This window comes from Trachurus japonicus, chromosome 14 (assembly GCF_045865225.1).
Source record: "Trachurus japonicus isolate A0001 chromosome 14, Traja_1.0".
NCBI lineage: Eukaryota > Metazoa > Chordata > Actinopteri > Carangiformes > Carangidae > Trachurus > Trachurus japonicus.
Genome location: NC_140920.1, coordinates 11,096,586 through 11,121,179, shown reverse-complemented (window position 1 = coordinate 11,121,179; position 24,594 = coordinate 11,096,586). Strand labels below are relative to the sequence as shown.

Here is a 24,594-nt window from a genome sequence, read left to right as displayed (position 1 = left end):
AGCAAAAAAAAAACAAATAAATTAAGTTTATATGGTTGAAAATAAATAACCATTCAGTCTCTTGCACATTAATTTATGTTTAACAAATGTAATCAACTTAGGATAAAAAACAAATCCACTGTCGTTAAAAAAAAAAAAACTATTTGACAATAATACTTCTTCTCCAACATAATAAATCATAGAGGACAAAATACAATGAACAGGAACTGATTCCCTGTGAAAACTATATTTTTATGCATTTTCTAGGTGCTTTATACTTGGACATCCTTTAACTCTTTATTCCTCAGCCTGTACACGGAGCATATAGCCTGATATTAGCCAATGAGAAAATAAACAGAGCTAAATTAATTAAGTGCCACTGACGACGACACCGCGGCAGACTCGCCGCTCGCGCCCGGTGCTTCTGCCGTGGTGATGTGTTGTCTCGTGTTTGTGAAGCCGTGTGCGCGTCTGGGCGAGACAGAACTTTAGCTCGTTGTTTGTTTTGAAGCGAGTTTCTATCGAAGCGGAGCTGTCTCAGCTGTCTTCATGGAGTCCGTTCTTGCCGGCATGAACACACGAACAGCCAATCAGATAACAGACGGGCGGACCCAGCGTGTGGAAACAGCCTATCATATCCCCGGACATCACCAGTAACAGGCAAACAGCCAATCATTCAGCAGCTGTGTAGTTAGGTTGCAGTGGGTGCATGTGGGTTTTGTTTACAAGGGAGTAGCATGCAGGGAGAAGCCGGGAGGAGAGGAGAGGCGGCCGCTATGTAGCGGAAACTGGCACCGTAGTAGTAATCCACGGTAGTACCGTCGTGTAGAATTTCTAGTATAGTAGGAACCGTTACGTTTTGGCACCGCGGGGCACCGTGGCTACCGTGGGTATCGTGCAACTCTAGGTCCAGGTCTTATATATTACTGTAATACTGTGAAAGTACTGAAACTGAGCTTTAATACAAGCTGCCAGGACTTCTGTTACTTTGTGATGTCACAAGCCCCACCCATCCAACTTCACACAACACACACACAAAGAAACTGACATTGCAAAATGTTTACTCAATCAAATATGTATTTGCCCATGTATGTTCATAAAATGTTACAAGAAATAATGGCACGTTCAAATCTTTGTTTGTACGCAACGCATGAACCATTGCTCCACCCTTTCTTTAATTCATATCTCATTGTAATGTGTTTAATTTAGCTCCTGAATTTATGGCTTGAACATGTTTCTCACAGCTCATCCAAGAGCTTTTGTGCCTTATGAATGTTAGGATTGATTACAGATTGTTCTTATTAGCCAATCCCAGCTGTTACTTACAATTGAGTTCTTCTTTAAAAGGACCTGGGGCCGTATTCACAAAGCCTTTTATCTTACCACTAGGAGTACTCCTAACTCGCACTAAAAGTTTTTACGTAGGAGTTTTTTCTTAAAAGCTATTCACAAAGCCGCTGAGACCTACTCTTACTAAGGATAAATCACTAAGAGCAAAGTAAGAGTGACGCCCTGGTGACGCCCCGTTGCTATGGATTACGTCAATTCTCGTGCACGAATTCGAGGCGCTCAACACGGTGATTGGTTGTTGAGTGCCGGCGGCGCCCCCCTCCCCTCCCCTCCCCTCCCCTCCCTCCTCCTTCTCCTCCTCCTCGCCGCCGGCCGCTCCGCTCCACTTTTTTTTTTTTCTTGACGTCAGGTCCGACGGGGCTTTTTAGACAGCTTCGAGTCCAAACCACTCTCTCTGCTGCCGAGTTGGGCTCTGAACTTTCTGTCTTTCGCTCTGCCATCTGCATCTTTCTGCTACAGTTTTTGTCGCGTCTCACTTTCAGCATTGTGACGCTGTGCAAATGCAATGAGGGTCAGTGCGTCCACTCGCAAAGCAGCCGCTGGTTTTTTTTTCTTCCCACATTTTAATATTAATTTTCACATTCGTTGACAGCCCTAATATTATATGGTGATCATAATAATGATGAGAAAAGAAAATGCATTACCCACATTTGTGGCCTATAGCAGGATTTGAACCCACACTGACAATAAGTTTAGTTTATTGGAGGAGCTGCCCTATCACGTGAGCTATTACTACTAACTGATATGTGTCTAGCTCACCCACCAACCTTTTAAAAATATTTTTGGCTCACATCAGCACGACTGCATCGCAGTGGTCGCATTTACCTCGGTCCGACCGTTGTGACGCCTATATTGGACAGTCGGTCACCGTCACTACTCCCGTTTTATAGCGAAAATGTTGGTGATGACAAAAAAAAAAAAAAAAAACACCGACAAAAAGGCACGTTGGGCATCAAAGGGCAAAGGGGCAGGTGCTCCAGCACCCCCCTCTGCAGCAATTCGCAGTCCTCCATACATTTGCCTGGCTGCAGCCATTTGCGATTCTTTGTGAATAGGTCTTACTGAGTTAGGAGTCCTCACGAGGACTTTTAAGCTCTCCCAGACTTAGGAGCTACTTTTAGGCATAAAATACTTTGTGAATTACTCTTATTTTAAAAAACTAGGAGTCCTAAATTTAAGACTGACACGCCCACTTTTTTTTGGGAGTTGCTCCTAAATTCGGCCCTTAGGAGCTACTTTTAACCTTAAGATTCTTTGTGAATACGGCCCCTGATTTCATTATTTCACTTTGGGATACATTTTCACCTACAATGACAAAACTGTTAAAAAATAGATGACACATTACCACTGAAATTTGAAGATAATATCTGCTAAATGTGTCAGATGAAAGTGTTTTTAATGCTCTGACATTTAAAATGTTGTGAAACTGTGAATAGTTTCTGCTTCAGATTTGGCACTGTTACAGTATCTGAAGCTCTGCCTCTACCTGATGTTACTGCTATATGCAAAGATTTGCCTCCATTTCAGAGGGAGAACGAATGGTATTCCACTAAATTAATGCAAAAATAGATGGAAGCCCAAAAAAATGAATATATTTTCCATCCATCTTCATGATTCAGATTCAGATGCAGAAGAACATATGACTAACAGAACAGATGTTTATGCTGCACATCTGCTTTTTTGCTCCAGAACCAACAGTTAAGAACGAACATTCATTTCAAAATGAATAACAGATAGAAGCTGGCAGAAGTGATTCACTGCCAATCAAATGTGTGTGTGTGTGTGTGTTTTTGTTGTTGTAGTTTCTGTCAACAAATCAATTAATCAACTGTTCTTTGCTGCACTTCATAATGATGTCTTTGCTGGAGGAGACAGATCTCCAGAGAAGTCTATTTTCACAAACAAGCTTTGAACGCAACATGAATTTAAAGCTAAATCATACATTTACTGAAGTAACCAGCAATTTGATTGTATTCACAGCATTATGGCTCCCTTATGTAAAAGGCCTCCTGGTGCAAACATGCAATTTGCGAACACCTTGCCGCCATTCATCGTTTCAGATACACCTCGCCATCTGAGGTATATTTAGAAATGCACAAGGCGAGGCAAACGTGCATACTGAAAACGTGCAGACGCAAGCCGCATAGATGCTGTTATATGACGCAAAGTGGGAGACAAATTGCAGCGTTGCAGGCCGAAATGGTTCATGGCCTTGGCTGAGTCTGATAAATTCTGCCCGCTGAGCTCCACTAATCACTGCAGCCTGTCACAGACACGCCCCTCTTCCCCAGAGAGCCGACGATCACGCTCCTGATCTCAGGGCAGCCACTGGCTGACCCCACAAAACACACACTCACGGACACACCCATGCAGCCTGCACACATGCACACATGCACACACGCACACACACACACACTTCATGCATGAATTCACTGATTGTCAAACGGATCACAATGATAATACAGTATGAGTTGCTCCACTCTTCTCCCTGGTAACAGAACAAAAGGATATCATTTTTTCTGCCCCATGTGTGTTTTTTTTTACTCGTGTGAGGCCATAAACTGCCTACTACAGCACAAAAATTTCCATATCTATCAGTCTTAATTGTTTCTCTATTCCACCCCCATCACCCACATACACATAAACACACTCAGTGCACTCGTTTGTAAGCTGTATCAGTGTAATTGATGCAATGACTGGAAATAAACAGGCAATTTAAGTGCTGGACACCTCACTGCTCTCTCTCTTTCTCCTTCTCTCTCCGCCCCCCTCTCTTTCCCACCTCTATGGTTCCTCTTTGTCCGCTCACACACACACACACAGTCACACAGACACACACACACACAGTCAGAGTCACACATACATTGTGGACTATCTCACAATTGAACAAGGTGGAATAAGGGACAAGGTCAACATGCTGTGGAAAAAAATGTGTGAGACAGAGAGGAAATTAGGCAGGATGAGAATAAAGGGGAACAGAGGGCAGGAAGAAAACAAAGACTCTTCTCCCAGATGAGTCATCTCTGGATAATCTGTTTAATGACAAATTTGCAGCCACATGAGAGAGAGCAAAAGACCATGGTAATGCCAACCACAACTCCATTTTTAATCATTTTCTGTTTTTACAGCTTTGACCACTGTGTTTGCTCATTCATGTCGTTCAGGGGCCTACAGCTCGGAGGAAGTGCAGTTCACCGAGCAGCTTTCCGCCCTTCCAAAATGTTTCCTCTGAAAAGTCTTCCCCGTTTGCGTGATGGGTCGCCCTGGCTCGGCCACTCAGCCGAGCGGACAGTGTTCCAACCTCTCCTGCCTGCAGCGAGCTCTGAACAGAAAAGACAGAAATAGCGCAAGCTGATCCAGCCGGCCACGTCAATCTGACCAGGCTGCTGCACGCAGCAACAGACTTTAATCTCATGACCCTTCTGAAGATCCCCGACGTGCGAATTCACACTTTTTCCACCATATAAGTACACCGCATCTATATCCTGACCCTTTACAGCACTAATTATTGAGAGGCCACTTGTCAAAATGTCCGCTCACTTGTCTTAGTGTGTGTGACGGCATTAATGTGATCCCTCTTGGTCCTGTTAGCATCAGTTGGGAACAGTCATGCTGCATGAATATTAAAAGGTTGCAGCTAGTTGTGTATGCTACAGAGTTAATAATAAACGAGGTCTAATAATTTAATGGGTCTGCATGTTGACATATCCCATGGGCTGCCATACTGTCTGTACATGAGGTAATAGGAAAAGAGAGTGAGGCATAAAATGATACAGCAGGACTTGACAAATGGAGTGCAGCACAAACCAAGAACATGAAGAGAAGAGGAGGAACTACAAGTTTCCTTTTCTCTCTCTCTCTCGAGGCTTTGTCTGTCCTCATTAGAAAACGCCTCTCTCTGGAGTATCCTCGAGTGGCTCTGGGGACCCTCATCAACAAGAGACTCAACTAAAGAAAAACGGATAATAACAATATCTGACATCTGTTGTATAGCATATTGTTTTGTTTTTGGAGGTTTGGTCATTTTTTGCTTCATGAGGACTTGGTTTTTGAGGAGGTCATTCTGCCGACTAGACAACACCAGTCGACAGCAGCGACACTGACTTGGTCTCTAGAGTTTCACATTGTCCCCCTGAGGCCGCCTGGCAGGTCAGCCAGGTTTTTATCCCTGTCATTACACCTGTTGTCCTCCATCACCATCATTAGGTTTCTGAGAGGATAAGAAACATCTCTCTCTTATGACCCTTGACCACTGCGCTGCTCGGCCATATTTTCACAACTGATGACATTTGCTCTCCTGGTGAGGAAAATATAGTTGTCATCCTTCAAACTGTATGTCCTTGACTCAGGACTTGACTCATGCCCCTATCACACTTTTTTTTCCAGAACTAAATACACATTGATACAGATTACTCACACATACATTCAGCAACACCATTCCCAAATTTAGCTTAAAATATAAACTACCATAATAGTAAATATTATAGTACAGTGCACTGCTACATAGCTTTAAAACCACTGTCTTTGTCATGTTTGTCTTGTTTTTACAATTAAAAGTCAATAAATAGAAATTACTACAAAGTCACCCTGCTGAGTCCAAGAAAATATTTTTCACACAAAGCGATATCAGTGTTCTGGCAACCATGCCAATTTAAATCCAATATTCATTCTCTTTTTAGTTCTGTTTTTGGTCTGATATTTCCTGAGGGAAATATCTCACTCCTAAGCATTTAAATACCCCACCAGCAGCTAGTCACAAGCCTCTGTCTATCGCTGGGTGCTGAGCAGGTAGTGTGGTGCTCTCAGCTGCCTGCTGAGAACATTGAGGGAAACAACAAAACAAAACAATAAACTAAAAAAAAACAATTAAAAAAGTGGGTTGTCAACAGACCACTCACTGTGGGATTGTCATGTTGTGACAGTTTTAAGACAAGAACCCATGTGAACAATTTTTTCGATAAAATACAGTGCCACAACTTCGCCACTTAATGTTTAAATGCTAGAAAGCTAACATGCTAAAATAAGACAAAGAACTGGTAAATATTGCAGCTAAGTATCACCAGCATGTTGTCAGTGTTAGCATGCCTTTATAATATAACTTTATTAATCCTTTGCAGGAAATTATTGTGTCATAGCAGCTCCAAGAATAAAAATAAAGATAGGATAACTTAGAAGAATAAAATAACTTAGGCCAGCAATATATACATAGCAATAATATGAAGGAAATAATAATAAAATCTGTATAAAATTATAAGGATACATAAAACATTTACAGTAACTAGTGCAGGATGGACAGTTGTGCAATATAATGTACAAAGTGCAGGTGTGCAACTCTTTAATAATAATACATTTTATTTACTTTATTCTTTTATTTGCATCCAGTTCAAAGCACTGCTGTGCCTGCCTACAGCTGTTAAAAGGGGCATAGTACTGTACTACTAGTACTACTATGGCTGTATAATTTCGATATTACAATGCTATATGGGAAATTAATGGAAACAAGCAGCTGCCTCTATTTTCTCTTCTTTAAAAAAAGAAAGCGATATGGTCTTTAAACTGGATAATAGAGACTCCTCTCATCTATTGCTTTGTCTCACTGCACTTCTATTCCTAATTTCCCTTCTCTTGATTCTCCCTGTTCCACTGAAATCGCACCTTTCTCTCTCGCCCTCTCTCTGACGTACATGCTCACTCTCCCTTGAAAGACTTCACTTCTTGATGGCAGCATTATCACTGCAACCTCCTGACAAACAAACCCCCACTCACGCAACAAAAGCACACAAGACGTGTGGTGTGCACACACACTGTACGAGCACACAAGACATACACACTGCGTAGGCTCTCTGCAGTACCTCTACCTCATTGACCACAGTATAATACTTCATTAGCTATATGGCAGATTTTACCATTATAAGTGAGATTAGCTTCCTTTGTCTCCTCTTAGCCCCGGTGACGCTCCCCGCCATAAACCTCTCCAGTCACAAAGCCAATAACTTCAATGTCAAGAAATTTTATGTTTTCCTGGCATTTTTTAATATTTGCAATGCATTCCTTTATTCTCAGGAAGTGTGCACGCTGGAAATAATCCATGGCCATATGAATGATTGTGGCTCTGTCACTGCAAACTGTGCCACAGTAAAAATACAAATGAAGGACTCGCAGAAGGGTCAAAAAGCTCCTGTTTTATAGTTTCAAAAAATACAGAAACCAGATACTTGTAGAACAAAAGAGCAATGCTGCAATTTTCTAAAAAGCTCATAAATTATAAAATGCATTGAAATGTGTTTGTATATTCAACTACTCTCTTCTGTAATATTAAACAAAGTATTAGCAATCAAACTGCTTAAGGCCGTTTCCATAAAGGGCAGTCATTTGTCTTTCTGCACACAGGAAAGTTAAAAAATTCAAGAGGCAGTCCGGGGCCACGGAGCTCCATTTTAAACCTTCCGAGAAATTTTCAGCGCAATTGATCATCACACTTGACTTCACAAACCACAAAGCCTAAAGTGCGGGGGACAGGGCTGCGCGACGGCAGGAGAAGGGGAGGAAATCAGAAACAGTAAACCTGTCCATCTGGGCCTCGTCCGTAGGGGCTGGTGGTTATTGCGCCCTGACAGGGATGTCCACACTGCGAGCGGCTGATGTGTCACTGTAATCTGACCTAGTGTGGGCGTTGCAACAGGCTCTGATTGCTCCGACGCCTTGGTCTTGTGCAGATACAAAGTTTAGAAGAGACAGATTATTACAGTTTTTCTTCCTTTACCATAGCAATTTTCATAGCTGACTGCACAGAATGGGAGGCATCTATCTATCTATCTATCTATCTATCTATCTATCTATCTATCTATCTATCTATCTATCTATCTATCTATCTATCTATCTATCTATGTTTGAACCAGGTAATGAAGGTCTGCTGGCTGCAGCTCTCCATACAGGATCTCAACCTGAACCTAACCATGATCATTCTTCCCTCTCCCCTTTACTGTAATTTTGGCCTTTTCAGAGTAAATGTCACTGCATATTACTGCCCGAGCGACTGGTTGCCGTCCACAAGAAAAGCACAACAACTGGCAATTCAGCAGGATTTACAGGTACAGCCTGGTCTCACATCTCCGTTATTTCATTATCCACCTTTTCTACTTTCGGTTGTTTAATTTAAAGCCTCCAAAAGCCTGAGATATTAAGTATCTCTCCATAAAATTAAATATTCACAATGAGTCACTTATCAAGAGTTCAACACTTGAAAACTCCAAAACTAATCTGCTTCAGGGCTCAGGGTCTGATTGTGGGTTTGATTGTGAGTGCCAGATTTAACTGGTATTACAGTTTTTCCTCTGTCGCTTTGGTGCATTTCTCACATCACTATTAACATTTGCACAACAATTAGTGCATTTCTCAAAACAATTAGTGCATTTCTCAAAACAATTAGTACAAACTGCAAAACCGAGTGATGCAAAAGCCAGTCACTTGCTCAAAATGGATAGTTCATCCCTCAAAAGCAAGTACTCATGTCAATGAAACTGTCAGTGTCATCACAATGAGAAGCCCTGACACCATTGTTTATGAACAAGATAGTCAAATGACATGTTTTCATTATGACAGTTTATTCTCTAAGTGTTTTCCAATGCAAAAAAGTCAGGTCTTGGTGACACTACCCGAAAATGCTCACAACAGCACTATACACTACTTGTACAGCCATGTGAAAACTACAAGTTACACATTACTGTATTTAGTGGAGTAACTGACACTGAATACGTAAGTATCACATTTTTACTGCATATGCTCGTTGTAATTCTAATTTGTTCACAGCGTTGTGCAAAAGAAAAATACAGTCATTTATTTACAACAAACATAAGAAACACCCTTTGGGTAGAGCTGTGCACAACTGTAAACAATATTGCAGTAGCTACATATTGTAACTGAACCTACAGAGTACTGTAAATCATTCCTGCACATCCAGACGTTCCTGTCTGTCTGGCCACAAATTTTCATCTACATCACTTATCAATTATAACGATTGAAAGGGATCCTCGCCTTGCAACTCTCTAAACCTCATGGCACTGTTTGCAATCACCATTGCACAAATCTTGTCCCACTGTAAGTTTAATGTCTGACACAATGACAGTAGTGCAATGCAGATTGTTTAGTGCCGAATTACTGTCCAATACTATACATACCTGTTCTCCCTATGAAATGTTTGAATAATTGAATTCACAGTGGCTCTCCCAACATTTAAAATTAGTTTGACATAGTTTAACAACTAGTTCAACAATGTTGTATGTAATGACTCAAGCAATGAAATGAGGACTATTAGTTTTATAGGGAACGACTATTCAGCATTCATAAGTATAGTTCATTTTGACTGACATGACATAAACAAATGATAATGTTAAAAAACAGCAGAGAATTGTATGAGAGCAACTGATACATGTCCAAAAGCATTTGCAATTTGTTCAAAGGAGAAATTGTACACAAATGACTAAATGTTGTGGAGGTTGAACTAATATGAGAATTTTCATTGTGATCTGAGAAATGCACCAAAGCAACTGAGAAAAACTGTAATAAAGCAACACACCAACGTATTAAACAATAGGCTAGCTAAACTGTGATTGGTGCAGGGCACACAAGTATTTTTCTTACTGACCCCTCCCAACTAACCCTACTACCCCCTGCAGGAGGAAGAGAAAAACATACAAGTCATAAATATACTGTATAACAACCAAATCTGCCCTAAGTCAAAGTCAAACACAACATACTATAAACATGTACGTAGGATTCTGTAACAAAACGTATTTCTATTTTATGGCAAATAAAGCAGTGACATCTATTTGTCCTTTGAAACTTTATAGCAGAGCTGAAATGAATGAAAGCGATTGTTCTGCAGGCATTTACTGCTGAAGCTTTAGAAAATGGCGAATGACTATAATCAGCTTCTCATCCATTTTTCATATTGATCATAGTTTGAAATCACACCAGTATGCAAATCACCTTGGCTGCTGACCAGCTGAGGGCTATTCACATTGGCCAAATAAATAGATTTCTGTTGGTGACAGTGATGCACAAATGTTCACTTTCTTTTTATACATCTTTGCCGTGTCTAGTTTTATTTTGGATTGATTCCATTCTGGTCTCCTCGCAGTATCGGGGCAGCGCCTCGCTCGTGAGCCATTTCACTGAGCTTTCTGTGACGGTTCGTGAATTATTCATTTAAACATGATTGACCGCGGGATTGAATTACGGGACTGATTGATCAGTGGGCTCGTAAAAAGGAGTCCCAATGACCACTGAAACCTAAGTGTGAGTTAAATGACTGGTGGGCGGAGCAGCAAACGTGCCACTAAACCAGTGCAGGATTGAAAAGCATCAGTCTTGGTTAAACACTGTTGCAATTTTTATTTTTGTCTGTATAAAGTCACATACTGTATGTGGTGCATTTAGCTCAGGGCTGGACTAATGGGAGATAAGAGCGGACAAATGGAAATGTGAGTGTACACTCTCAATATTTCTAATTCAATTCAATTAAAGCAATAGCACATTGTTTCATTGACGAACACATTAATTGTTTAGTCGGATAAAAATTCCAGCAAATGTGCATCACAGTCTTCAAATGACTTTGTTCGGCAATCGTTCCAAAACTCAAAGATACTCAGCAGACAGCAAAGAAACTAGAACATATTCACATTTGTGAAGCTGGAACCTGTGAATTTTCCTATTTGAAAAATGGCTCAGCGATTTATCAGTCATCAGAATATGTGCATATTAATTTCATGGTGATCACCCAAATGATTAATTGAGAAATCATTGCAGAGGGAGGCCACTGCAAGAGCGGCGCTGTCTCTTTGTCATGTGCCACCAACCGCCACCGATCTCTCTCTTTACGTGTCATAAAGCAGTTTATCAGATTTCCAGCAAAAAAAAAAAAAAAAAACGCAGCGACACGTGATCCTGTAAAAGGTTTCGAGGTGGCTGCCCCGTTTGTTTAGTTAATTAAACAAATGTCTCAGCTAATGGAAGAAATCAGTGTTACCCCGTGAACACAACTGCCGCAAATGGCAGGAACAACATTCACACAAATATACCAGATTTATATAGAAATGTCTGTGAACCTGCCTCGTGTTTCCAGGGGATTTTTGCCTCTCTCTCTCTCTCTCTCTCTTTCTCTCTCTCTCTGTCCTCCATCAAAGCAAAACAACAAATCTCTGTATCCCTGATTTTTCATTACTGCCTGTCTTGCTTTATCCCTCAAGGTTCAAGTCTGATCCTTGTGTTTTGTCTGTTTCTTTTTTTTTTTTTGCTATTTATGCATGAAGTGCTGGACATGCCTTCCTTATGTACTAATCCCTGATTACACATAGATATTCAGTGTGTGTGTAGATATTTCCTCGTTCTTTCACTCTCTATGTATGTTCGATGTAATCTCGGTTCTTGTAATTTCCTCTTTGCAACCACTGACCTCTGCACCCTGTTAAATTGTTGTAAAATTCAGCAATCCAGCCTCAACAAAACACTAATCAGATCTTGAATTTTCAGTGCTGCTGCTCAGTCTGCATCAACGAGAGAACCTGACCCAAATGTCACTTCCCATTTAGGGTGAGGGAAAGAAGAAAAAAAAGCTTGTCTGCCATTGGGGAATTTTTGAAACTGAAAAAAAAAAAGGTTGGAATTATGAAAGAATAATCATGGTTACTGCTGCTCCTGTTTCATGCCTGCTCCTCCTGTTTTCAACACCACTTATCAGCCTGAAATTTCTCATATTCAAGACTCAAGGCTCAGCACCGGCTGTGCTGCATGCAGCGTGAAGCTGAATGTTTATATATGTCCGCGAGTCTTTTCTGCACAGGTGAGAGCGGGACACCACACGCTGTTTGTAAAATAAAAGGTGTTGTTTGCATATTGCAGAGTCATTACAGGATGTGTCTTCCTTTTGCTGTGTGCGGCAAAGCTCCTGAATTTAAAGGCAAACCACCCGGCACTTTTTGTTTTTAGGAGAAATAAAAAGGAAGGGGAAAAAAATTCACAAGAGCAACAAAGCAGACCTTAATTATTGCTCCAGCTGAGACAAGAAAGAAAATAACCAAGAAGCTTTAGAAGCAGTGAGTGGAAACATCTTCATAGGAATATGCTAAAATATGATTTCATAATATTACTTTTTTTTTTAATCACCCCCAAATCTTTCTCCAGGTTCTGTCGTTTCAGTGGCTGATTTTAAGGCAGCTGCCTCCCGTCCGTCCCACTGGATTCTGACATACATACTGTTGCATGTTTAGATGACCACAAAGGTCTGTGGGCAGCAGAGAAGAGGGGGGGGGGGGATGTAACATGTGCTGCATGTGTCTGAGCTAAAAAAAAAAAAAAAGAGAGAGCGCAAAAAAAAAAAAAAGAGCAGCCATAAGAGGTACAGAGCTACAGCACACATGACTCAGTCACGTTCAAATGTGTATTCTCTCAAGTCAGTTGGCAAAAATCTGCACTTGGGTTGGCATGCCCAATGTACCCTACTGGCTGCCAGCTGTCACTCAGGAAGACAGAAAGATGGAGGATAGAGAATAAGAGGAGAGGGGGGGGGTAAAGGGAGTGGTGGTGATGATGTGAGGACACGAGCCCCGAGGCTTTCTCTCTCTCTTGTTTCTCATTTGTCTCTCTGATGATAACAAAAAACATGGCAGCGAGGTCGAAAAAAAAAAACCAAGAGGAAAAGGGAAGAGAAAAGAGGAGAGAGTAGTGCTGAAGGAAAAGAGGGAGACAGTGATATGGGACCATTTTTCTTGCTGATGGAATAATTATCAAATATGCCACAACATAGTGATTCTGAATGCATTACTCCAAATGAGTGCAACCCATGACCCATTAACCATCTATGAAAATGTGGTGTTTTATGCATAGTTTGAATTGCCTTGTTTGCAGAGGAGTACAGGTTTACCCACAGCCTGTTGCAGTATTCATTACAGTACTCCTCAAACTAATTAGGACAGACTAGGGAAAAATAAAGCTTCTCTGTACAAAGACCAGCTCCTCATATGAGAAACAAAAGAGGCACATTTTGGCCTGAACAAAAAAAGAAAAACAACACACATCCTTTGGGCGTAGATTTTTTTTTTTCCTCTAATAGGCACAGGTCCAGTTTATTATGCCAGCAATAAAAAAACAGACTCCAGAACATGATGAAAATACAAATTCATCAATATGAGTGAAAATGTGATGTCTAAGGCTTGTTCTCTGTGCCATGTTCGCCATGAAGTGCACCCCAGTGAAGAACACAAGCTGCGGTATAGCAGGTTCATAACAGGTAAATGGACTCATTGAGATTTTTAGAGCTGAGCTGTTCAGTTCCCATTACAAGTAGAATACAATTACTACTAAACAGCAAAAAAAAAAAAAAAAAATGAACAGCCCATTTTTCGAGAAAAGCTTGTTTTCCACTCAGGTATGATGAATGGTGCCTGTTGTGAACCCCTAATGGGGCCCGCTGCACTAACAACCCACTGTAAAAAATCTGATGTCATGACTTTTCTCTATGACTTTGGGGCCATCAATCAACAGACTGTACAGTCAATGTGCAGCACAGAGAGAATTTCAGCTTAGTTACTCTTAAAAAAAAATGTGTCAAGAGCACGTGCACAGAGGCTTGGTTTTGAAAATACTGTATATCAGCACATGCCGTATGTTGGATTTGACGGGAAGTTACTTGATATAGTCTTTGCTCATGCTGCAGAGGATTTACAGATTAATAGATTTCTTCAAGCCTTTCATGTTACATGACTGATCATGACACATGGAGATACAACTCGCTCATGTTCCACCTCATGGGAAACATTAATATTTAATTCCTTTGGCCCATATATGTGGTTTTTAACTTCTTGGTGCTCTGAATCTTCTCTGATTCTGACCATTCATATGTGTGTGTATTTTGTCAGTAAATGTCAGATACAGTTCGGTTCCTAATAAAACAAAACATACCACGAACACTGACTGTAGACTTTTCATAACACACACTGATTTCAGTGATTTGCACAGAATACGGGATAAGTAAATCATTACAAGACACATTTAGTGACATCAGCTGGATTTAATCGCTTTACTGTTGCCAAATGTCAATACACTGGTTCCTCAGCAAGCTCCCTTCATTTCTCATTCAGAGCCTCATCATCATAAAGGTAAACCACCATTAACTGTGGCTGTTTTGCATTTTACATTTGAAAGCTCTCAGCTTCTTAAATGCCTCAGTTTTTAAAAGAAAAAGCACAAAATCATTAGTGCAAATAATAATTACCAACATATAAGCCTCACTTTAGGCCTGAAACTGCAGCAGGATCTGTTGGAGCAACAACATGGACAATACTGTACAAATCCACCGAACTTCACAACTAGGTTTAATAAAACAAACTCTAAAGTAGTATTTTAACGTGCAGTGGTTGAGTTACACGTTGTATAAAAAGAAGTTATGGGCTGCATGTTGTATTGGTATACAACTATTTGACCAAACCAGTGTTTTGTTTGGTATAAAAAACGTAAATAAAAAAGAGCGGACAGCAGAAAATCACCATCACATGTAATAAAAACACATTTCCGGTGGGAAACTGTGTTCTGACAATAATGCTATAATAAAAGTTTGAATTTTTCATTATTGCACTCAAGATTATCAACATTGTATCTGCTGGATATGTGTTCCCAGGGCCTCATACCAAAATGAAGGAGGAGCTGAGAACGGATGTAGTTTACTTTCCAGTCTCTCAACATCTCAATATAACATAACATTGCCTCTGGTAGAGTAACAGAGGCTCTTTTGAGACAGATGAATTTTGTGATTTTATTCCAGCTCAGTACGCTCTCACAGGCAGCTTCAAGCTATTGATGTCTGCTCTCGCAACTATTGTTATTCAACATTCAATTTAGGGACTCAAGGATACCACTTTTAAAAGTAAAGCCAGATACTGAACAACAGCAAAGCAGATGACCTCCACATCCCCACACTGTTTTTTTTTTATCTGCACAGAGCTTTCATGTGGACCAACTGGTCATTCTGCACACACGTCCTTTGTACAACAGTTGTGGTATTTGCAGCATTGAAGCCGCTTTCTGCTTTGTAAAGACTGACGCATCAAGAGGTTTGATTCCTGTCAAAATGGTAGAAACACAAAGTATTAAAAGAGACAAAAAATTAATGGGAGAAGCAGTTTCTTTGGCCTTCAACCACAGTAAAATGGTTATATCAGCATCATAGCTGATGTAATCAGGGAAATATATGCACTGCACACATACAGCAGGACTGAAGCATAGCAGGGGAGGGAGAGCAGCTCCTGCCTGGTCGTTTTCGTGATATCATGAAATTGTCAATCTCTCATCTTTGCACCTGCACTGGCTGTGATTCAATTTCATAATGTGGGCTTAACCTGCACTTCTTCTTTTGCATATTTACAAAGGCTCATAACCTGATAGGCTGAGTTCTTATGTGCAGCAGAACTGGCTGTCATAGGCCACAAAACTGGTGGTTAGCACTTCCCAGGCATTTTTCAGATGTAGACCCACAGACTCTCTCACTCCTATCATGGCCCATGTGATTATGCAAAGAAAAGGAAGAAGTGAACATTTCATTTCCATTCATCCATTACTTTTCGCTTCCTATTCTGATCAGTTAATCAGTGATCTTAGCAATCTATGACAACAATCAACTATCCATATCAGACAATCATTAATAACTATCAACTACTGTAATCCATCACTGTTTCACAGTTTCAAGCCATTGTGACACCTGCAGTAGCCCATTTACATCCATTTAAAACAAATGATAATGTGTTTTTTTCCCACACAGCTCACAGCAGATGCAGAAATCCTCATTTTGCTCAGCTGCAGACTGAAAACACCTCCATGGATGCCTAATGTGAGTTATGCCATTCCAGTGCAGCCATCACCATCAGTCTTTGCACAAGACTGAGGAAGAAACAGCCAAACCATCTGACTTCAAACAATCTGATCTCTTAAAACAGCTGGAAAAACCACATCAGCCGACGATTTGAGACAATAAAGAGGAATGAGCTCGTGGCACTGAGTAAAGAGTGCTGTCCACTCTCAGATGTCGTACAACCCATCATGCCATTGCTGCGTGAGAATGTGGAGCCATGTATATCATCATTTTATTGCTCGTAATACCTTGACAAGCTTGGAGTTCCTGCTGTTCACGCTGACATCTTAATGAACTAATATCCTGTTTATCCATTCTGCCTTGAGTCAGTCAATTCAAATTAAGATGGACTTGTGCGTGTGCGAGATACGTGACGAGACAGAATACACTGACGTGAAAGCTTTCGATTCAAAAGCTAAGATACAAAACTGCCTGGATTTACATCAGCGCTGATGAACAAATGAATTGTGTCACAGGTAGACTACGATAATTTATGGTCATAACAGTCTTTTTTCATGCTCTGCTTGACTTCATCGCATTGTGATTCCTGGGAGCGACATGTGAAATGCAACATTTGAACGTCCATTTCATGCATAACAGCACCTAAAAGGAGTAATTTTCTTAGGTGGCTGTTAAATTACATGCTAGGTCGCAAAAATAGAGCCGTGGAGGGGTGTCTTTAACTGCTGCGCATGATTGTGTTTAAGTAGCTGTTGTACAAAATTCTTTCTTATTTTTACTCAGTCTGCTATTATATGAATACCTTTCACATAATTGATTCTCACAGTGAAGACCGCATACTGTGAAAAGTATTCATAACATTTTAATTGTTAATATAGATTCATTAGTGCATTATATTTCCCACTCATTTGCAATCAACATTACAACAATCAGCAGCAATTAGGGAACAATTGGAAATGTTTTCATGTCCATTTGTATTTTATTTGCCTTGGAAGGATTTCGGTCTGGAGAGCATGTGCTGATATCGCCACTCCCGCTCTGCCAAATAAATAGCACTCATAAAACTCCGGCGTCTGCTGCAGAGGATGGCAGGAAGTTTACAATAAATGTCTGGATAAATCCATGAAAGTCAGTGTTGCCAACTCCTCTCCATTGAAATACGCTAATAGCTGCTCAGAAAGTCACACAAAGAAAATGATGCAATAGCATAATTAACATGTAAATGAAGACAATAATTTATTTATTAATTTAATGGAGGAAGATGGATGTTGCGAGTGGAGCTTGGACTAAGACCGGGGCTGTGCTGTGGAGATGCAGTTGTTCCGTTCGCTGGAAGTAGAGACACAAATCCTGTCACAAGCTGCCCCTCTCTTGTCTCCCAGCCAGCTGACTAACACTGATCCAATGAACCTCAGTTTTGTCAGCAGTAGTTCAACGTGCTGTTTACCCTGCAAATGTACAACTAATTAATCTGTGGTCATGGCCAAAGATAGAGTCCGTCCAGCTCAGCACAGGCCTGTGGCAAGGGCACCGAGGGCCACACTGGTTCCAGAAAACCCTCCCCTTTCTCCCCCCTCACCCTTCCTTCACCTCCTTTCTTCCCCTCCCCACCCTCCTTCCAACTAACGCTTTCGCCAAAGAAGAGAGGGACTGTGTTTCTGTTCCTGCTGCTGCAAATAGCAAGTGGCTCTACTGTGGCCTTCATTAAAACAGTAAGAACATTGGATGTAAAAACGTGTTTTCCGCTATGTCTTCATATAGGATGAAAATATCCAAAAGCACTTATTTTGTATTGCACCAGATAAATGCAACTCTCTCTCCTCTCCTTGATGAAAAACAGTCCTCTTTATACTCAACCTCTGAATACCTGCTCATAAATTTTCCATTTTGTTAGAGAGTAGGACTAATTGGTACTCATGCATTTCCTTAATCAGCATTGTTTACCACTATGGCACTGAAAATAACACTATGGGGTTCTTGAGATGACTTACCTTGCAATTAACATTATGAGTCAATATTGACTGTAGGTGCTTTCCATCAAAATTAACCAGAACTTATTTTTAGGGGCTGATTTAATCCTGTTTCTCAGTCCACCTCCAGTCTGTTCTGACAGGTTTCCACTGCCCACCACAGACCAGGCAAACCATCAATTTTTCAGCTGTAATAGCAACAATGGGAAGGAAGGAAGGCTGTCATTCCTGTAATGACTGTGCTGTCATGAATATAATGGCTATGCTGTTATGTTTTATAGACAAGAAGTTCACATATTCCTCCTCGTGTGAGTTAGGAGTATACTAAAGGCAGCTAAGTTGGCTGCACTGGAACTGCATCATGTGGAAGCTGAGGCGTTACAGATCTGAGCTCTTAGTTTCTCTCCTGCCTGCCGGGTATGATTTCTGCATGAGAAAGTCGTGTTGATGCTATGTGATGTGTTGAAACTATAATCTGTCAAAGATCAGGACAAAATTTTATGAACATCAGTCAAATGTCAATAACATCAATAATCCAAATGCCAGTGAGTAATATTAGCTCATATTCACAGCCAAGTGAAATGAGCACTAACGATTTGGGACTGCCTTCTCACTGGCAGCACCAGCCCCAGTGCCTGATCCGCTACAGGTTGCCAAGTAAGGCACACTTACAGCAAGCTGGTCATTATTGAATGTATGCCCTGAGGTGGAATTCAACATTGAATGACTCCCTATACATTATCCATCTTATTACATAGCTGCTTAAGAAATGCATTAATCACCTAACACAGTATACTGATTTTAAATGTTTTTTTCCTCATTGCACTAAAGTGATTAAACGCAAGAAAGGTATAGTTCACTATTAAAAATGCTAGTGTGTGTTTTATTGAAAGCGAGGCTGGGTGAAAATGCTACAGTGGGGCTTATATGCAGCGGTCTGTAGGACCAGCTTAGAAACATCAGCGACACATTATCACCTTCATTTATCTCTGATCAATAGGTGTGCTTGTGGATACTTCACTCAAGTAGGCTACAGCCCTGCCCCCCACAGAACTTCACACAGCTGTTCAGTCATCTTTGAAAAACCGGTTCTTACAGTAGCTACCTCTCCTCACACTTTTCATAAGCCGGAGGACAAAACTGTAGGCTTCATTGTTTCGTTTCATTTCGTTAAGTGAAAATCATCTCTGAATTATGGAACTAAAAATAAAATAGGCTTATCTTAAAAAAAAAAAAGATCCTATGATATTTAGCCTAATTGCATTATTTTTATTCAAATGTGACTGAGACCTTTATCTACCTAAACAGATGGTAACATGAATAAATATCCTGTTTTGTGAATTGGGCATATTATGATAAATATAACTGATGAAAACAATAATTGAAGAAAAAATAAGCTATTGTCGGCCCGAGGTAGGCTATAAATGCCCAGAAATCGAATGTTTCATTTGTGTAAGTCGTAAGCTTCAGAAACCAGACAAATAACCAAGTCCAGTTGCATTCGATTTAAATTTCCTTGAGATAACTATGACCGGGAGTCCGGGACAAACGATAATATTCACAGGTTTAGTGCACGTGCACACGCCGGCCGGAGTCAACTCGCAACAATGTAGCTTTCCCTCGATTAAAGTAGTTCTGTCATCTCCCACTTTGTACCGGATAAGAGACAGCACCCGACAGATACAGTATGCTAAATGTTTGGATGCAGGTTGAAGTGTCAGTAGTCGCTGCAGGGACGATTGATACAGCTGTTTCAAATGTCCCTCACGCCACCGTGCGTAGTGATTGTGGTCACACTGCGCGATCAAAATATGTATATAAATCACCGAATTAATACCCTATTGTTTTGCAATGAACAACAACCGATTTGAATGAACAACATATTTTTAATAAACACCAGATATTTTTAATGAACAAAACGTGTTTATGACATGAATCAACAGATATTCAGCAAAGTGAGGGGAAAATGAAATGAAATGAAAATGAAAATGAAAATGAAAATGCAGTCGTCCAACAACTCGTACAAAAGAAGAAAGGCGAGTTTAATCGAAATGCGGATCCTGACAATTACGCACGGGACAAAAATATTTATGTGACCTATTTATATTGTGAGAAATTATGTGACATTTACACTAGTATGTTGTCTGATATGCTGCATAAAAACGAGAGTAATGACAGTAGTTTCTGTTTAAAACATGCTGTTTCAACCGTCCCTCCTCTGTGTCTCTAACGACCCGCATAGGTGGGGCGTTTGAGACAAATGTCAACTTATGTTCAAAGTTATCATCGCGATCATCCAATATGTGTTAAATTACACTTGTAACTAAGAGAATACACATGTGAGTTGTTGATCACATGATACAAATGTTTGTGTACATAACATCATCTTTGAAAAAGACGTTTAATGAAAAGTGTATCAATCGACCCGGCGCTCCTCAAACTTGGAGCCACAGCCAGGCTACAGGAGAGATCAAAGATATGCAGGAAAAGGCTGAGAACCACTGATCCTGTTGAACGTAGGCTACTGTAACCACTGTGAAACAATAAAAACAACAACATTGATCTGATTGACCGGCGTAGCGGTCCCTCTCTCCATCCACTCTCTAGCTCTCTCGACCACAGCTGCAAATGAAGTACCTATGGCCTATGAACAGCGCCACTCTCCATTGCAGCTACGTTGTGGTCAAACGTGGAATTACCCCAAAATCTTTTGAGCTGCATCTCAGTACGATGCTTCCACCTAGTGGCTACAGTGTGACCTACAATTTCACGCAACGCGTGAATCACGCGTTACGTGAGGGAAACGTCCAAATGAAACTAGTACCCACTGTAACCAGGCCGCAAGGCTGCAGCCACAGAAACATTTGCAGCTAGCCTCCGTGGCTACAAGGCGAATGATCACAAACAAGCCCAGTAAGACCTCTGTTCAATCTCTGACAGGCAATAATAACATTTTAGAAAAACAAATTGCGTTCTCCAGATAAATGAAAAATAATCTAGTTTTTGCAGCATTTTCTAATACAGCCCCAAAATAAGTAGGCCCCTACAGAACAAGTACACTGTGGTCCTGTCTACAAATGAACGAGTTCAACGGCCACACTATTCAATAACCATGTTAATGACCAGACATCTAATAGTGCTGGGAGAGGCTGAGCTGGTCATCCAATTGCAAATCTGAATTGCTTGCATCTCTATTGATGTATGATGAAACCATGCAAATCAATTCAGCAACACTCTGCGGCATCAGCATCACAGCTACAGAGCTACGGTACTGGAAGGATGTTGGGGTGAATTTCTTTATTCATTTATTTTTTGTTAAAGGTGAAGGTAAGTCAGAGGACTGATCCGATGTAATTAGGCCATTCACCATGACTGCCATCATTACCGCCAGAAGCAGGCCTCGGTGCCAGGGAGTCAGAGGGTAGCCCATCCAAGAATACCTCGTCCAACTTTCACAAGATGAATTGCCATCTGTTTGTCTACCGCCTGTGTGCCACGGGCTGCAGGTTAGATCAAGTTATTGCAGCAGGCATGTCTCAAGCCTCTGCAGCCCCTCACTCACCAGTCATCACTTTGCCGTTCTTCACCTCTCAGGGCTTTTGCCGGAGGTTACTTGAGCCAGATCAACTTTCAGTCTGGCATTCAACACATGGGATTATTCAGTGAGCTGCACTGAGCCGAGTGTGGCTGCATGGGTGAGGTTATGGACTTGGGTTGGTCAACATCATCTCCGAAAATGCCTCCATGATCTGACATAAGTGCTTGAATCGTGGTTTTGACGTTGCTCTGCCCAACAAAAAACTGATGACATGATACACAACAAGATGCTGCAGAAGCATTCGTATCTGACTCATTCTGCTTATCGGTTGCATTATTTCCCTTTTTCTTTCTTTTTTTTTTTGGTCGAGATCAGATCAGCGAGTGCACAAAGCAGGCTGTGGACACTGGAGCTGCTCCCCTGCTAATGTGATCCTCTGCTTCACAATATATCCATTTTACATGCTTAGACTGTGGCATGTTATACGTTCAGCTGTTTTACCAACTTAATGACAATTTAATGAGCATGCATGCTAGGGAGATGCTGTTGCAGGAGTAATGTATGCAGTGATTCTGTCCACAAGTCTTTGTCAGATAAGTCAATAGGCAGCATGCAGTGGGGGAGGGGGTGGGGTCTGAGAGGCTGCAGGTTGTCCACAACTCACCTGACTAACTTGAGCCTACAATTTTCACTCACCCCCCTATACACCCAGCATGGTGGTTGATATTGTATGTATTTAAGCAGATACAGTCTGTTGCTTGAAAGCCTTTCTCTCTCTTAAATCATACTATTCTTCACCTACCTGTAACATAAATGCAGACCTGTCCCTGTTAATAACACAGTGCAAATATGTTGGGGATATAATTCTGCTGCTTCAACGTGCTGTGTGCTCTTCTGGCATTATTACCTGGGCAAATCATTTCCTAATCCCTCTATCTATCTATCTTTTGTGTTGTGTCTTCTCCTTTGTTTGAATTTATATCCAGACCGGGCCTTCGAACCAGAGTCCACCAGCTTATATAACTGACTGCCAGCTATTCACTGAAACCCGCATCCTCAATCAAGTGGTTTGGCATTTGCACAGAGTCGATTGTATTGTTTCACGCAGACAGACCCAATTGTTTCTTGAACCGTGCCACAAACACTAAAATAAATGTGTCAAATACTTGTTGGGCTTTAAAACGCTATTAGAAAAAACACTGATGTGACGATTTTTTTTGGTAATTTTTTGCAGAAAAAGCACATTCCCGGGTGATGAAAAGCATATTTGTCAGTCCGTGCACATCAATCAAGGCTCACCTACCGGATGGTGCTTCGGATGCCACACTCTTTCTCTCGGCTGTGTCCCCTCAGATTTTGGCCGCCCTTTTCCCGTACCGGTCCTCCGCTGTCCTCCAGAACCAGGTGTGACCACAATCTCGCCTTGTTGTTATTCCCATATGTTGTCGCCAGTGCAATTACGAATGCTCCAGTAGATCAGTGACTGGATAGCCAGTGTGATCATGTGCTGCCAGCTCCTTTCTCTCTCTCTGTGTGTGTCTCCTCTCTGTAACTGCTCCCTCCGCCCGATTATCTCCCCGCTGCGGCACTGGCTACATGGTAATACGGAGACATAAAACGTGCCTGACTCGCTGGCGAACTTGTGCGCCTTATTATGGTAATTAGTCGCCGGACTGGTCCGTGCTTGTTCATCCGTGCACCTTTTGCAAAATATGCTGGCTTGGAGCTATATCCGCTATTTGCACTGAATAAATTGGCCCCCGAGACGACGAAACGAAACGAAACGTGTAGGTTTTTTTTTATTATTTTGGAGAAGAAGAAGAAAAAAAAGAAAGAAAAAAAAAACCTCCAATCTGCCGGTTGAGGCTGAAGTATAGAGGAGCAGAGGAGAGAAAGACTGAGGCGTAAAGGATGGAGAGGATTAAAGCAGGAGGAGGAGAATGAGGAGGAGGCTGGAGCACATTTGTGAGAGCCTTTCCTCTATATGTCCTTTGGATAACAGCGAGCTATAAGGAGCATATTTCCCAAATGTCTCTCGATCCCTCTTTCTCTCTCTCTCTTTCTCTCTCTCTCTCTCTCTCTCTCTCTCTTTCTCTCTCTCCTTTTCTCCCTCTCCATATCTTTCACACAACTGTTCCCATTTTTTTGTATTCTTTTGTGAACTTGTCAGTCAGACCATCTATCTATCTATCTATCTATCTATCTATCTATCTATCTATCTATCTATCTATCTATCTATCTCCTGCCTTTACCACTGGCTGCCTGTACTGAAGCCCGCAATGAATAATATTACATTACCAAAAGTCTCGGTGCAGTTTCATTCTGAAAAACAAATTTCCCACAGATTTTGTTCTGGCTGGTCACAGTCAGCCCTCCTTCATCAGACTGATGGATGTTTTTTTTTTGTTTTTAATTAGAGCGCCACTCAGCTCTGCGCAGCATGTTGGGCAGGTTATGATTCTGTCCCATCATGGCACTGTTAGTCCGAGGGCTGACAGAGAGTGTTTTCAAAGCGCTCCTCAAATTGGTTGGGCATCTGGTCCAGTCCCCAGAGTGATGTGGACCCCGGTTTGCAGTGGGAGGAATGGAGCCGTGTGAGGACTGAGTGTTGTGAATCCCACCGGTGGGGCTGAGATCAGACCAGCTGCTTGCATTTCAGTTGTGCATCAAAAACCAATATTTGCCAGCTTGAGAGCTCGTGATTAGGCGTGGCACGGCTCCAGCCTCTTTTCCCCTACCTACATGTCAGCGTACTGAATGTGCTGTTTCTACAGTTTTGATATTGTTTCAAGTCCCTCGATCATATTCTCTGAAAAGCCAGGTTTGAGATTTGTGTGGAAAAGCTACATTTTATACATGTACTGTAAGGCAAAATTGTATAAGCAATGATCAGTGAG

At 41.3% G+C, this 24,594-nt stretch overlaps 1 protein-coding gene across 2 annotated transcripts in view; it reads right to left on the bottom strand.

Annotated features, from left to right (window-relative positions):
- flrt1a (fibronectin leucine rich transmembrane protein 1a) overlaps window positions 1-23,566 on the bottom strand; it is a 45,233-nt gene extending 21,667 nt beyond the window's left edge. Inside the window, exon 1 of one of the 2 annotated variants that reach the window (XM_085797479.1) lies at window positions 23,001-23,566. The gene's annotated coding sequence lies outside the window, so the exon portion shown is untranslated. Of the gene's footprint in view, window positions 1-22,996 lie in introns of both variants that reach the window. The other variant, XM_085797478.1, reaches the window with a different exon arrangement.
- Between the last annotated feature and the right edge of the window lie 1,028 nt (window positions 23,567-24,594).